The 16,280-nt window shown below is 48.4% G+C and overlaps 1 protein-coding gene across 7 annotated transcripts in view; it reads left to right on the top strand.

Moving 5' to 3' along the window:
- Positions 1 to 1,407: 1,407 nt before the first annotated feature.
- CNTFR (ciliary neurotrophic factor receptor) overlaps positions 1,408 to 16,280 on the top strand; it is a 313,015-nt gene continuing 298,142 nt past the window's right edge. For 4 of the 7 annotated variants that reach the window (XM_072132727.1, XM_072132728.1, XM_072132732.1 and 1 more), the window contains exon 1: positions 1,409 to 1,582. The gene's annotated coding sequence lies outside the window, so the exon portion shown is untranslated. Of the gene's footprint in view, positions 1,583 to 16,280 lie in introns of all 7 variants that reach the window. The other 3 variants (XM_072132724.1, XM_072132725.1, XM_072132726.1) reach the window with 2 other exon arrangements.

A 16,280-nucleotide genomic window follows, 5' to 3' on the forward strand; every position in this document is an offset into this window, starting at 1 on the left:
GAGGGGCGTGTCGTCTAGGATTAGTAATATAGGAGGCGTGTGTCCTTTACTATTATTATAAGAGGGGCGTGTCCTCTAGTATTATTATTATTATAGGAGGGGCGTGTCCTCTAGTATTATTATAGGAGGGGCATGTCCTCTAGTATTATTATTATAGGAGGGGCGTGTCCTCTAGTATAATTATAGGTGGGGGCGTGTCCTCTAGTATTATTATAGGAGGGGCGTGTCCTCTAGTATTATTAATATAGGAGGGGCATGTCCTCTAGTGTTATTATTATAGGAGGGGCGTGTCCTCTAGTATTATTATTATAGGAGGGGCGTGTCCTCTAGTATTATTATTATAGGAGGGGCGTGTCCTCTAGTATTATTATTATAGGAGGGGCATGTCCTCTAGTGTTATTATTATAGGAGGGGCGTGTCCTCTAGTATTATTATTATTATTATTATAGGAGGGGCCATGTCCTCTTATATTATTATAGGAGGGGCGTGTCCTTTATTATTATTATGAGACGGGGCGTGTCATCTAGTATTATTATTATTATTAGGAGGGGCGTGTCCTCTAGTATTATTATTATTAGGAGGGGCGTGTCCTCTAGTATTATTATTATTATTATTAATATTATTAGGAGGGGCGTGTCCTCTAGTATTATTATAGGAGGGGCGTGTCCTTTATTATTATTATTAGGAGGGGCGTGTCCTCTAGTATTATTATTATTAGGAGGGGCGTGTCCTCTAGTATTATTATTATTATTAGGAGGGGCGTGTCCTCTAGTATTATTATTATTAGGAGGGGCGTGTCCTCTAGTATTATTATTATTATTATTAATATTATTAGGAGGGGCGTGTCCTCTAGTATTATTATTATTAGGAGGGGCGTGTCCTCTAGTATTATTATTATTATTAGGAGGGGCGTGTGTTCTAGTAATATTATTATTCATACACAATTTCTGAGTGTTTGCTGGGGGGAGGGGATTGTACACATATTTCCAGCTGCTGCAGAACCTCCCATTAAAGGGAGTGGGCATTACATCAGTTAATGATGGAATAGGATTTCATGTATAACAAGCATTTTCCCTTATGCTGCAGAACCTCTTTGTAACGAGAAATTTTAAGATTTAAAGATTATTTGAATTCCCCTGATATCTTACTGGTTAGTAAGCTGTGATGTCACTGCCTGACGTCATGCTGCCTTAATTCTGCTGCTTCATCCGTGCTGCTGCAGAACCTCTTTCACACAGCCTCTTCTGCTCTGTGCTGCAGATATGACAGACACTACCTGCACTTGAGCTGTCACATCTTGCCACTCTGACGGATCGGCCGATGATCGCTGCTGGAGGTCTCCGGCAGTGAAATGGTGTCTGGCGCATCCCCTCCTCCGTGCAGCGCCGGCAGCCGCCGCCAGGGGGCGCCCCTCCCCTCCGGCTCCGGGGATGTGCAGTCCTGCAGTCGGCTCTGTCAGTGGTTTCCTCAGTCACATGGGTTCTGTGTGTGAGTTTAAAAGAGGCTAAATCGTGTTATGCGGGTGCAGAGGAGGCTTCCAGGAGCCCATTGGGAAGTGACAGCTCGGGGGCCATCGCTGGAGGTAAGTGCACGCTGTGCCAGGCGGGGGGGCATCGGCTGGTGCCCGGGGCAGTCGCGCAGGTTCCCGGAGACTTGGAAGGGAGTGGCAGCGGATCAGAGGCTTTTATGTCATTGTCCAGACTCATCCTCAGCCGCAGCTGCGGAGCCCGGACCCCCCTGGACCCCCCTGGACCGCCCCGGTACCGGTGCCAGGGTGTAGCTGGACCTCTGCCCTGCCGATGGCTTCATGGACCTTGTTGCGTTTTCTGTTGATTTCTGATTTGTTGTTGTTACATTGTATCTGCGGCTTCTTATTGGGGCACATACAAGCCGCACATTGTGCCCTGTCATGTGCAGTGTCTGGGATGTCACCCCCTGCGCCCGGTGCCCGCAGCTCAGTGTCACCCGGCGGGATTGTCTCTGTATCCTATAATAAGGTCTGATGCTAATCACTCCCTATAAAGAGGACTTCAAAGCCGGCTGTGTGCCCCTCGCCCTGTGTGCCCCTCGCCCTGTGTGGGTGTGTGTGTTCCCCTCGCCCTGTGTGTTTGTGGGTCCCCCTCGCCGTGTGCCCTTCTCCCCATGTGTGTACCCCTCGCCCTGTGTGGGTGCCCCTCGCCCTTTGTGTGTGTGGGTCCCCCTCGTCCTGGGTCCCCCTCGCCCTGTGTGCCCTTCGCCCCATGTGTGTGTGCCCCTCGCCCTGTGTGCCCCTTGCCCTGTGTGGGTGTGTGTGTGTGCCCCTCACCCTGTGTGTGTGTGCCCCTCGCCCTGTGTGTGTGTGGGTCCCCCTCGCCCTGTGTGCCCTTCTCCCCGTGTGGGTGCCCCTCGCCCTATAACTCCCTCGCCCTGTGTGTGTGTACCACTAGCCCTATGTGAGTGTCTCTTACCCTATTTTCTCTTAGCCCTGTGTGTGAGCATCTCGCCCTATGTGCCCCTCACCCTGTGAGCCTCTAGCCCTGTGTTTGTGCTTATCGCCCCGTGTGTGTACCACTCGCCCTCTTCGCCCCTCACCCTGTGAGCTTCTCGCCCTGTGTGTGTGCCCCTTACCCTATCTGCCTCTCGCCCCGCGTGTGTGACCCTCTCGCCCCGCGTGTGTGACCCTCTCGCCCCGCGTGTGTGACCCTCTCGCCCCGCGTGTGTGACCCTCTCGCCCCGCGTGTGTGACCCTCTCGCCCCGCGTGTGTGACCCTCTCGCCCCGCGTGTGTGACCCTCTCGCCCCGCGTGTGTGACCCTCTCGCCCCGCGTGTGTGACCCTCTCGCCCCGCGTGTGTGACCCTCTCGCCCCGCGTGTGTGACCCTCTCGCCCCGCGTGTGTGTGTGATTTCTCTCCGGGTCATTTATCGATGTTACACGCCGGCTGTTTACGTCGCCCCACGACCTCATTTTACCTTCTCTGTTTTTGTGTTAACAGCGCAGCAGGCAGTGAAGGGTTAAATGATCAGCCTTTGAAATCCATTGGTTTACGTTGCGGATTTCAAAGCGTTAACCCCTTCCTGGCTGGATCCTTTGAGTGGGAGATGTTGGAGTCTTGGGATATTTTCATATCTTTCTTGCACTGAATAGTAAATGACAATTAATCGAGTTCCTGAAATGCGGAGATTTGTGGATTTTGGGATTTGTTGAGTAACAAGTTTTCCGTATTGTTCCCCCTCGCCCGGACCCTATAACAATCGCTCAGTTCCCTGATATTGGTGATTGTGGGTCCATCGGATTTTGTGATTGTGCGGCCACATATATAACATTGGCTGCAGATAGAATTGTGGGGGATGACCTCTGACCCCCAGGTCGTTAGTGGTTGTGGTGTCATCAGAACTTGTACTGGGGCTTAACATGAACGTTTTGCTTCTGGCTACAATGTAACAGATACAGCCCCCCCCCCCCCCTGCGCTATAATCAATCCGCTACAATATGGCGATTAGTAAATCTCAGGCATTGAATGCGATAGATGCGAATAATCGCTTTCAGGATCCTCATAAATCTCCATAAAATTATCCGGAGCCTCTGGATGTGGCGTCTGATCCTCGCCACGAGCCTCCGGTTCTTTGCTTCTTCTTCCGAGTTCCTTCGTCTTTTAGGGACGATGAAATCCAAGATCCGTCCGCGCCGCACATGACGGATGTTTATAAAGAAACATTTATCAATCTATGAAGCGGGGTGCGGGGATAAATTAGGAAAATCTCCTGTGGTTTAACCCCTGTTGTGCTGGGTGTCATTATTTCAGCGCTGGTATTTGTTGCAATATGTCGTCTTGGATTCTTCTCGGGTCGGCAGAGCGATAGCGGCTTCTTTCCCGCCTCTTGCATCTGTTTTATTTTTATTTTTTGGTTGTAAACTGCGGCGCTGGATTTCCTCAAGTTTATTAACACTGATTGTGATGTCGCTGTGAGAGAGGAGATGTGGAGGCTATGGATGTGAGAGAGCGGAGATGTGGAGGCTATGGATGTGAGAGCGCAGATGTGGACGCTATGGATGTGAGAGCGCAGATGTGGACGCTATGGATGTGAGAGCGCAGATGTGGACGCTATGGATGTGAGAGCGCAGATGTGGACGCTATGGATGTGAGAGCGCAGATGTGGATGCTATGGATGTGAGAGCGCAGATGTGGATGCTATGGATGTGAGAGCGGAGATGTGGACGCTATGGATGTGAGAGCGGAGATGTGGAGGCTGTGGACGTGAGAGCGCAGATGTGGACGCTATGGATGTGAGAGAGAGCGCAGATGTGGACGCTATGGACGTGAGAGCGCAGATGTGGACGCTATGGACGTGAGAGCGCAGATGGGGAGGCTATGGACGGGAGAACGGAGATGTGGGCGCCGTGGACGTGAGAGCGCAGATGCAGGCGCTATGGACGTGAGAGCGGAGATGTGGACGCTATGGATGTGAGAGCGCAGATGTGGACGCTATGGATGTGAGAGCGCAGATGTGGATGCTATGGATGTGAGAGCGGAGATGTGGACGCTATGGATGTGAGAGCGGAGATGTGGACGCTATGGATGTGAGAGCGCAGATGTGGACGCTATGGATGTGAGAGCGCAGATGTGGACGCTATGGATGTGAGAGCGCAGATGTGGATGCTATGGACGTGAGAGCGGAGATGTGGACGCTATGGATGTGAGAGCGCAGATGTGGACGCTATGGATGTGAGAGAGAGCGGAGATGTGGATGCTATGGATGTGAGAGCGGAGATGTGGACGCTATGGATGTGAGAGCGCAGATGTGGACGCTATGGATGTGAGAGCGCAGATGTGGACGCTATGGATGTGAGAGCGCAGATGTGGACGCTATGGATGTGAGAGCGCAGATGTGGACGCTATGGATGTGAGAGCGCAGATGTGGACACTATGGATGTGAGAGCGCAGATGTGGACACTATGGATGTGAGAGAGCGCAGATGTGGACGCTATGGATGTGAGAGCACAGATGTGGACGCTATGGATGTGAGAGCGCAGATGTGGACGCTATGGATGTGAGAGCGCAGATGTGGACGCTATGGATGTGAGAGCGCAGATGTGGACGCTATGGATGTGAGAGCGGAGATGTGGACGCTATGGACGTGAGAGAGAGCGCAGATGCAGGCGCTGTGGACGTGAGAGCGCAGATGCGGGCGCCGTGGACGTGAGAGCGCAGATGCGGACGCCGTGGACGTGAGAGCGCAGATGCGGACGCCGTGGACGTGAGAGCGCAGATGCGGACGCCGTGGACGTGAGAGCGCAGATGCGGACGCCGTGGACGTGAGAGCGCAGATGTGGACGCCGTGGACGTGAGAGCGCAGATGTGGACGCCGTGGACGTGAGAGCGCAGATGTGGACGCCGTGGATGTGCGTGTCCAAGAGCCACTCTATGGGGAAGTACATGATATTTACACAAAACCTGCAGCGTTTCCGTATGGTGTCTAATACGGCTGGTACACAGCGATCCCAGCGCGGGAGGGACACGGCTATATCTGGGGGTGCAGGGACAAAGGCCGGAGTCCCCGGGGCTACGGGGGAGATGCCGGGGTCACAAGAGGTGGGGGTTTCGAAAAATTTTTTTTTATAAAAGATGAAGAAATACAAGAATAATCTATAATGTGTTGCGCTGCATCTGTGTATTGCTAGAAAAATCTTTGTCTGTGTCTTGGGGGGGGGTTGTCTCCTCTGAAGAGAAGGAGAACGTCAGATAAAAACTGCATTGGATGAACTGTTATAAGTCCACGGATGCCGCGGCTCCAGCTCTACATTACCTGCCGCTCATTACTGGTAACCGCACAGAACACAATCTCACAGGTTATTCCTCACGATGGGAATAGTTTCTGTTCATAACCTACAAAAGCTGCAGATTCATGTACAAGTCTGACTAAAGACTCATCGGACAATTCTAGTCACAAGCCACAGGTACTTACTATAATACCGCCCCCTGTGTACAGGAATATAACTACTATAATACTGCCCCCTATGTACAGGTATATAACTACTATAATACTGCCCCCTATGTACAGGCATATAACTACTATAATACTGCCCCCTATGTACAAGAATATAACTACTATAATACCGCCCCCAGTGTACAGGAATATAACTGCTATAATACTGCCCCCTATGTACAGGTATATAACTACTATAATACTGCCCCCTATGTACAGGCATATAACTACTATAATACTGCCCCCTATGTACAAGAATATAACTACTATAATACTGCCCCCTATGTACAGGAATATAACTACTATAATACTGCCCCCTATGTACAGGAATATAACTACTATAATACTGCCCCCTATGTACAAGAATATAACTACTATAATACTGCCCCCTATGTACAAGAATATAACTGCTATAATACTGCTCCCTATGTACAAGAATATAACTACTATAATACTGCCCCTATGTACAGGAATATAACTACTATAATACTGCCTCCTATGTACAAGAATATAACTACTATAATACTGCCCCTATGTACAGGAATATAACTACTATAATACTGCCCCCTATGTACAAGAATATAACTACTATAATACTGCCCCCTATGTACAGGAATATAACTACTATAATACTGCCCCCTATATACAGGAATATCACTACTATCATACTGCCCCCTATGTACAGGAATATAACTACTATAATACTGCCCCCTATGTACAGGAATATAACTACTATAATACTGCCCCCTATGTACAGGCTACTATATTGTCTGATACCTCGGGTTTTGGTGGGGGGGGGGGGCTGCAGTAGGTGTCGCCTCCAGCAGGAGAGGGGTTAAGGGGTTGTTCATACCTAGGGGGGGCTCTGAGCTGTAGCCCCCGTATGCCTCCTCCCCATGATGTTCAGTTACCATATCTAGGGGTGCGCTGGGTGGAGTGGGGGTCTCATGGTGAGGCCTGGGTGTGCCCCTCCCCCGCTCCTCTGTGCAGTCTTGGCTTTTGTGGCCCCGCAGGAGGTCACTTAACCCGTATAAACCTCCCACGTGGAGCTGCCGCTCTTTGATGCTGGTGGGTCTTAAAGGGACGGTTCCGTCATATTCACGCACACATGAGCCGCCCCCGGTGTGATGGAGGAGCCGCAGAACGCAAATACAAGTCACCAACCACCAAAGCAACATTCATGTCCCGGATAATCCAGAAGATTCCGGGGAGATTCCGAATGCTGGAATTCCTGAATGGATGTGATCTACAGTGGGACCCCCTGACCCTCAGTAAGAGCAGCCCCCCCCCCCCGGACCCTCGGATCCAGCGCACAGGCAGTATTTATATTCTATATCTGGGCCTGTGTTGGTCCAGGTGTGTGAGGTGAGTGATTTACAAGGGTTCATGTTACACTGAGGTCAGTCCTACCTGTTTTATGTCAGTCCCTAATCCCTCCTGGTCTGGCGCCTCATGAACCCCGGAGCAGGGATCGCAACGATGTCTGCAGCTACCGTACGGTATATACCATAGGACGCAGCGCAGTAGTGTCTCCTGATCTCTCACCATAGATGGATACAATGTAGATGTTTTGGAGATTTTACACCATAATGTGAACAGAGGGAGAGATACGGCGTCTATCACCTTTACTAACTGCTGGAATCCGGTGTTTGTGCCGGAGAGTAAAACTGTGACTGCTCATCGGTATCTTCTACCTGTTCTCAGTCTCTGCAATCAGTTGTTGTGTGGAGACTTATCTGCTGTGACTCCTCCCCTCTGAGCAGCTGTGACTCCTCCCCTCTCCATAGACTTCTATGTGAGCAACTGTGACTCATCCCCTCTCCATAGACCTCTTTGTGAGCAGCTGTGGCTCCTCCCCTCTGCATAGACCTCTATGTGAGCAGCTGTGACTCCTCCCCTCTCCATAGACCTCTATGTGAGCTGCTGTGACTCCTCCCCTCTCCATAGTCCTCTATGGGAGCTGCTGTGACTCCTCCCCTCTCCATAGTCCTCTATGGGAGCTGCTGTGACTCCTCCCCTCTCCATAGACCTCTATGGGAGCTGCTGTGACTCCTCCCCTCTCCATAGACCTCTATGTGAGCAGCTGTGACTCCTCCCCTCTCCATAGACCTCTATGGGAGCTGCTGTGACTCCTCCTCCCCTCTCCATAGACCTCTATGTGAGCTGCTGTGACTCCTCCCCTCTCCATAGACCTCTATGTGAGCTGCTGTGACTCCTCCCCTCTCCATAGACCTCTCTGTGAGCTGCTGTGACTCCTCCCCTCTCCATAGACCTCTATGTGAGCTGCTGTGACTCCTCCCCTCTCCATAGACCTCTATGGGAGCTGCTGTGACTCCTCCCCTCTCCATAGACCTCTATGGGAGCTGCTGTGACTCCTCCCCTCTCCATAGACCTCTATGGGAGCTGCTGTGACTCCTCCCCTCTCCATAGACCTCTATGGGAGCTGCTGTGACTCCTCCCCTCTCCATAGACTTCTATGGGAGCTGCTGTGACTCCTCCCCTCTCCATAGACCTCTATGGGAGCTGCTGTGACTCCTCCCCTCTCCATAAACTTCTATGGGAGCTGCTGTGACTCCTCCTCAGTTAGTGTCTGTCTCACTAGCAGGATGGAATTCAGCGGAGATTTCCCAGTAATAAGAGTACTGAGGGGGAAGAAGGAGGATAATAAAGACTAAAGTCATAGAAGAAGGAAACATCCGAGACATTATATTATTATACAGACCCTGAAGTGCAGTGACATCAGCCAATCAGCTTCTCCAGTGTCCGACCTCTAGTTCCATGTCTTTGGCACTGCCCAGGTTCCACGCGTGGGACGTCCTCTCTTACTGTACGTTCGGGGTAACTCGTCACTTGTTGTACACACTCCCCATCTATTCCTCCAGTTCCCCAACTGGTTGTAAAAGGAGGTTGGGTGCCCCGTGGCTCCAGATGTGCCCTAGGCAACTGCCTGCACCCCTTCCTTCCTAAACAGATTCCACCCCGGGGCCCATCTCTGACCTCTGAGCCCCTGGAGGAGGATGTATCAGTATAAGGAGCTCCATGATGAGCAGGCACTACCAAAGTACAACCTGATGCAATATCCACACATCCAAATGGCCAATACAAAGAACCAAAAGTATAGTATAACAAAATGTATGAATTCATCCACAATAATAATAATAATAATAATAATAAGTGGAGCGCCGCTCCCTATCCACCTGACTTGCCTGCCCTTCTCACCCCCCGTTGCCGGGCACCACATGTTCTATGGGGGGTATAGTATGAGTCGGCACGGGTCACTATCGTATAGGCAGCCATATGGTTTGATGTGTGACTGTTACTTGTGCAATCCTTTGATTGAGATCGGGAGCTCGGGGCATCCCCTCCTTCGGTAGTTTTCATACATCCGTTGGGTGTATTTTTAAGTGTTTTTAACTTTTTGATGTCTTGTGATTTATATAGTGTTTTTGATGAATGAATACATTTTGTTATACTATTTGATCCTGTGTACGCATCCAACTTTTTCTCTCTTGGTTCTTTGTATGAGCTCCATGAGCGATGTGTGTGTACAATTTCAATAGTTACAAGATTGTATACAATACCTACTGCTGAACATAGGGGCAGATTTACTTACCCGGTCCATTCGCGATCCAGCGGCGCTTTCTGTGCGCTGGATTCGGGTCTTCCGGCGATTCACTAAGGCAGTTCCTCCGACGTCCACCAGGTGTCGCTGCTGCGCTGAAGTTCCCCGAGGCCCGCCGGAGTTCACGATCCATTGCTGGGTGCAGGTAAGTGCGAGTCGCGCAACACAATTTTTTTTTTTTTAAATGCGGCGGTTTTTCCGAATCCGTCGGGTTATCGTTCGGCCACGCCCCCCGATTTCAGTCGCGTGCATGCCGGTGCCGATGCGCCACAATCCGATCACGTGCGGCAAAAACCCGAGGCAATTCAGGGAAAATCGGCGCAAATCGGAAATATTCGGGTAACACGTCGGGAAAACGAGAATTGAGCCCTTAGTAAATGACCCCCATTGTGTCTTCCTAGCACTGCTAGTGGTGACTGTCCTATAACATGACCCCATATCACACCAGCAGGGGGCAGTGTCCTCCTATCACTACTAGGGGTGACTGTCCTATACCATGGTCCCCACATCATCACACCAGCAGGGGGCAGTGTGTCCTTCTATCACTACTAGGGGTGACTGTCTTATACCATGGCCCCCACATCATCACACCAGCAGGGGGCAGTGTGTCCTCCTATCACTACTAGGGGTGACTGTCCTATACCATGACCCCCCCACATCATCACACCAGCAGGGGGCAGTGTGTCCTCCTATCACTACTAGGGGTGACTGTCCTATACCATGGCCCCCCCACATCATCACACCAGCAGGGGGCAGTGTGTCCTCCTATCACTACTAGGGGTGACTGTCATATACCATGGTCCCCACATCATCACACCAGCAGGGGGCAGTGTGTCCTCCTATCACTACTAGGGGTGACTGTCCTATACCATGACCCCCCCACATCATCACACCAGCAGGGGGCAGTGTGTCCTCCTATCACTACTAGGGGTGACTGTCATATACCATGGTCCCCACATCATCACACCAGCAGGGGGCAGTGTGTCCTCCTATCACTACTAGGGGTGACTGTCCTATACCATGGCCCCCACATCATCACACCAGCAGGGGGCAGTGTGTCCTCCTATCACTACTAGGGGTGACTGTCCTATACCATGGCCCCCACATCATCACACCAGCAGGGGGCAGTGTGTCCTCCTATCACTGCTAGGGGTGACTGTCCTATACCATGACCCCCCCACATCATCACACCAGCAGGGGGCAGTGTGTCCTCCTATCACTGCTAGGGGTGACTGTCCTATACCATGACCCCCCCACATCATCACACCAGCAGGGGGCAGTGTGTCCTCCTATCACTACTAGGGGTGACAGTCCTATACCATGGCCTCCCCCATCATCACACCAGCAGGGGGCAGTGTGTCCTCCTATCACTACTAGGGGTGACTGTCCTATACCATGGCCTCCCCCATCATCACACCAGCAGGGGGCAGTGTGTCCTCCTATCACTACTAGGGGTGACTGTCCTATACCATGGCCCCCACATCCTCACACTAGCAGGGGGCAGTGTGTCCTCCTATCACTACTAGGGGTGACTGTCCTATACCATGACCCCACATCATCACACCAGCAGGGGGCAGTGTGTCCTCCTATCACTACTAGGGGTGACTGTCCTATACCATGGCCCCCCCATCATCACACCAGCAGGGAGCAGTGTGTCCTCCTATCACTTCTAGGGGTGACTGTCCTATACCATGGCCCCCACATCATCACACCATCAGGGGGCAGTGTCCTCCTATCACTACATGGTGTGTTCACTACGCAGAAGTCACCTCTGAGGCTTATTACAGGACTGCGGGAGGTGATGTATGATGTGTGATATATGGGTGCGCTGCTGTATGGGTGCGGTATTATGTATTATGTCTGCACTTTGTAGTTTGTTACATTTTGGCCTCTGATAAGTTCCGGTGAAGCCTCAGACCTTGTCTCCGGTCGCTGCATTCGGCGGCTTCTCGGTGGATCCTCTCGGATTTGCGCCTGATGCTATTTTATTGCAGATAATGTAACGGACGTGGCGTCCTGTGCTCCATAGCGACCACCACTAATACACGAAAATGTCGCCTGATACTATTTCTCGGTTTTCTTATTACTTTGCACTTTTTTTGTTATCTCTTTATAGGCAGAAACTTCTAAAATCCCAGGATTGTGTCTTCCCTTTCTGATATAACTGATACATTGTTATTATTATTATACTCTGGAATGTTCATATTAATATCATATTTATGTTTATTATTATTTATATTAATAGCATTAGCATTTTTTTTAATTCCTGGCTCTTTATTATTGTAATTATTTTTATTATTCTTTTTAAACAAATCAGAATTTCCCCACTTTATTTATTATCAATTTTTTTTTATTACGGTAATATGATTTCAGCTTTTATCACTTTCTCTTCCTTTTATATTTTGTTATTTTTTTTTTTTAAATATTGTTTTACATTTATATATCGTTTTGCATCATATATTTATCTATACAGGCAGTCCCCGGTTTACGTACAAGATCAGTTCTGTAGATTTGTTCTTAAGTTGAGTTTGTATGTAAGTCGGAACAGTATATTTTATCATTGTAACCCCAGGCAAAAAATTTTTTTTTGGTCTCTGTGACAACTGAATTTTTAAAATGTTGGATTGTCATAAGAACCAGGATTAACAATAAATCTTCATTGTGGACGCCTGTGATACCTGTTATAGCTGATCATTGTAGCCTAAGGATAAAGTACAGTAATTACCAACATCCAGAGGTCCGTATGTAACTAGGGGTCGTCTGTAAGTCAGGTGTTCTTAAGTAGTGGACCGCCTGTATGTCTAATTTCATTTCATTTCTGTTGTTGTTTTTCACGCTATGTTTGTGTAGACCCTGCGATGTTCTGCAGTGACCCTTGGCTTGTCCTGCAGGACGCGGTGTAATAATGAAGATACACGGCTGCGGGGATTACAAGCCTCGTAAAGCAGCGCTTGTCTCTTGTCAGATCCTCGGGGAGACACCAGAGAGTTATACAAGATCCTCTCCACGTGGAGAGAAGTAATAACGTTACAACGCTCTCTATGGCTCGTGCTCCTGCAGCGGACGATAGGAGTTGTAGTCTGAGGGTTTATCCCTCTTTACTGCCTTTCTATATCAATTTAATCAATTTTTACTATTAAAAAAAGTTGTGATTCTTTCTGAATTAAAAAAAAAATCTAATTCTTATCCCCCCCCCCCCCCCATGTTATGTCACCTGACCAGGTCGGCCAATCACCATCCTCTAGGGTGATGTCATAACCGGTGATGCCCCTGTAGATGTCATCCTATAAAAATTGTCCAAAAATCGACGCATTCTTGAGTAAATTTTGTAGAAAAGTTGATATTTTAATGGATTCTACTCCCGGTGCTGAGGACGATTATGAAGGATCCGGAGAACCGTCGCCCCGATCCTACAACAAGCGGCTCCTTATTAAATCCAAAAATGTGGTAGGAAAACTTAATTATTCAGAACTGGAATCGGAGAAATAGTCGGAATCTTCTCCCATTCAAGAAACTTTTTTTTTTTTTTTAATGGACTTGTAAAATCCGCGTCCGACCACATTAACCCCTGTAGCACCTCGTCTGCGGTCATCCCTTGTAGGCCCGGGAGGGCTTTACGAGGGGCCGGCGTGCACACAGCTGTACCGCGGCTATTTTGACACGTCGGCTGTTTTATATAATCCTGTTTATTTGGAATCCATTAGGATGGATGTGAGCGCCCAGAGACGCTAATGGAAGACATCCCTCCGAGGTGTAATTACCGGCTTTATGGTCTGGCTTTATATAGATATGATACAATCTCGGCTTTATGGGCTCCAGCCCTGGCGGTTCGCTGTCATTCCCGGGCCTCGGAGACTTCCCTAATCTGTCGGATTGTAAAGTCGGGGGAGACGTCATGTTTGGGCATCTGTAGCAGATGTGTGCGCAGCTCCTCGTAAAACTCTTTGTTTAAGGAGTTATCGACTCGGCGTGTCAATCACGGTGGTGGAGCGCCGGCTGGTTGTGTCTTTACTCTTCCGATTGTGTGACAGATTATGAAAACTCCGAGATGAGAAGTCAAAATAAAGCTTTGTTCTCAGATTCGGTCCTGAATACAAACGCCCGGGACGGGTAAATAGACATCAACCTGAGACGACGTGACACAAGAACTCAAGACTCCGAGAAGAGTCTCCAAATTCCAGTGTAGAAAAGGAAATTCTAAAAGTGCCGCAAATTGTTGGAAGACGGAATTCCCAAAAAGCCCTCTGAATCCCCAAACCGTGACGAATTATTGGATTCAGTGGGGACTGGACTTTCTTGGCGCCACCAGATCAAATTGTTATGGAGTTCCACCCTCCACCAATCCAATCCCGAGGATCCAAAGTTGGTTGTCTTCTGCTGGACCTCTAGGGACCAGTCTTTGGTTAGAGACAAAGGATCCTCCAGCGCTTTGGTGAGAGAGTCCAAAACTTTTCTTAAAGGAAATCCCTTCATATTAGGATTCTCTTCACAGCATGCTTATCACAAATTGTCCCCCTTCTAGAACCCCCACAATTCCCTGTAATGTATGAGAGAATGTGACGTTATGAGGGACCATCAAAGCAAATAAAACGAAGGTCTCTCTTCATGGTTCTCTCTGCTTTTGCCTTAGAATTAAAGGACTCGCTCACTTCCTTTATTATCTTGGGATTTTCTAATTCTTTAGAAATGGGAACTTTCAAACAAGTTCTTTAACATTTTCCCAAATTTTCTACCTTCACATTCTTAAAACCTCCATAGAATTTCCACCGAATCGTTGAGGATACGTATATGATCCATTCTTTCTTCTTTGCTCCATTGAAGACTTTGCTCCACAAAAATTTTAAGAACCCAAGGGAAAGGACAAGTAATAATCTCTGAGCAGTAATCTGAGGTTTTTGAGATTTTTAAGGCATTTTTGATTGAGGAGTCACTTAGGTTTTCGAGCCTTCACAATAAATCTCACCATGTTTTCTTCTGCCAGTCTTTTTTATCCGTCAGAGACACTAGATAAAAGTGGACTTGCCTTCTCATTGACTTTAATATTTTATCTAATGTTTATGTCTTTTCTGAAGATAAGGACCTTCCTACCTGGATGCATTTTGGTCTCAGGTATTTTGGTCTTCAAGTTTGTCCAAGGCTTGTTCATAATACTTATAGTTGCTGCTGGTTTTCTTCTTTCTGTTTCCTGTCAACTTTTTGAAGAAGAATCTTCTCGAAAAATATCCACAATTCGAAAAACAGTTGGTTAAGCCATTTGTCAATGGATGGCTAGATTGACCAGGGATCCAATGTGATTGGGTCTAGGTAAACAGTGATTGCATAGATCAAGGACAATATTTGGATTGATATTTCAGTTACTGATTCCTATAAAATTGGGTGGAAATTTTTAGTTGAGCTATAACTATGTCTATTGATGGAAAGTGGTCAACTCTATCGGAGAATCATCCTTGGCCAATTTCTTAGATCATATAAATTTATTATGTTTGACACAAGAAACAGCCACAGTAGGATGGTCGGTTATAGTAGCCATTAGAATTGGCCAAATGTTGTTGACATTGGCGCTATATGTGTTATGAACCTGATCTGGTAAGAGGACTTGGTGGAAGGATTTCGAAGGCTTAGATCACCACGAGGCCAAATATCATGGTATCCATGGTCAAACTCTCATTGAACCAAAACATTAGCTTAGTGATCCAGGATGTGTGGCAAGTTGTGTCATTGGGAGCTATTGTTTTTAGAACAATAATGGGATTCCAGATGGATTTTTACAATGTATGGATCCACAATCTTATAATTCTTGTTCGATGTGGAAAACGTTTGCAGTCCAGCACCGATTTTATTTGTCAGAGCAAGCTCAGATCTGTGTTTGCTGCAACCTGACCCGGCTGCGGAGGGAATGTAAGTGCATTGTTCCCGATGAGTGCAGGTGCCGGCCCTGCGCTGATTACGAAACCTTCTGGTTGGCGTTTCTCTCGGATGGAGGGATGAACTGCATATCTGTGTGTTGAGGCAGGGCTTCTTGGAAGCGATTTGTTGTGTGATGTCATTGACTAAACGCGCGTTCAGTAGAGCGGCCCGGGCTTGTGTATCTGTATGGGGACACTTCCTGTAATGATCGAGGCCGTTCCATGCCTGGTGTCTCTACAGACTCCCCTCTCCAGCTGTTGTGTTATACAGGTCATAGACCCTTAACAATCTGCTGTTTTAACTCTACTGTCTCCAGGTGGTTGACTACAATCTCCAGAATATAGGGGCTGTAAGACGTCAAGTAAGGAAAGTAACGTTCTCGTAGATCAAGGGGTGTTGTGTTATAGTGATCTTCCTTGAAGACTTGGTCAATATCGGATTCCTCACCTTAGTAGATCTTAATACATCTGATCAATGTGATACTTAGTGGAGATCTCAATGTGACTCGTTCACAGATCGTATAGATTATGTACGATGTCAATTACAGGCTTCTCATCTTTTTAGGTGGGAGAACGTGCACAATTGGTGGTTGACTACATGCTCCCCCCCCCCCCACACACACACACACACTGTATCTGATAACATTAGCAGTGGGGACATGAGTTGGGACCTCCAGCAATTCAAGAAACAGAAGCCATCAACCTGGAGCATGGCTAAAATATACTGTAGATGAATGGCTTCAATAGATGTAGCTCCAGCTCAACAAACTTGTTGTCACCGGGAGCAG

Source organism: Engystomops pustulosus, chromosome 1, assembly GCF_040894005.1.
Source record: "Engystomops pustulosus chromosome 1, aEngPut4.maternal, whole genome shotgun sequence".
NCBI lineage: Eukaryota > Metazoa > Chordata > Amphibia > Anura > Leptodactylidae > Engystomops > Engystomops pustulosus.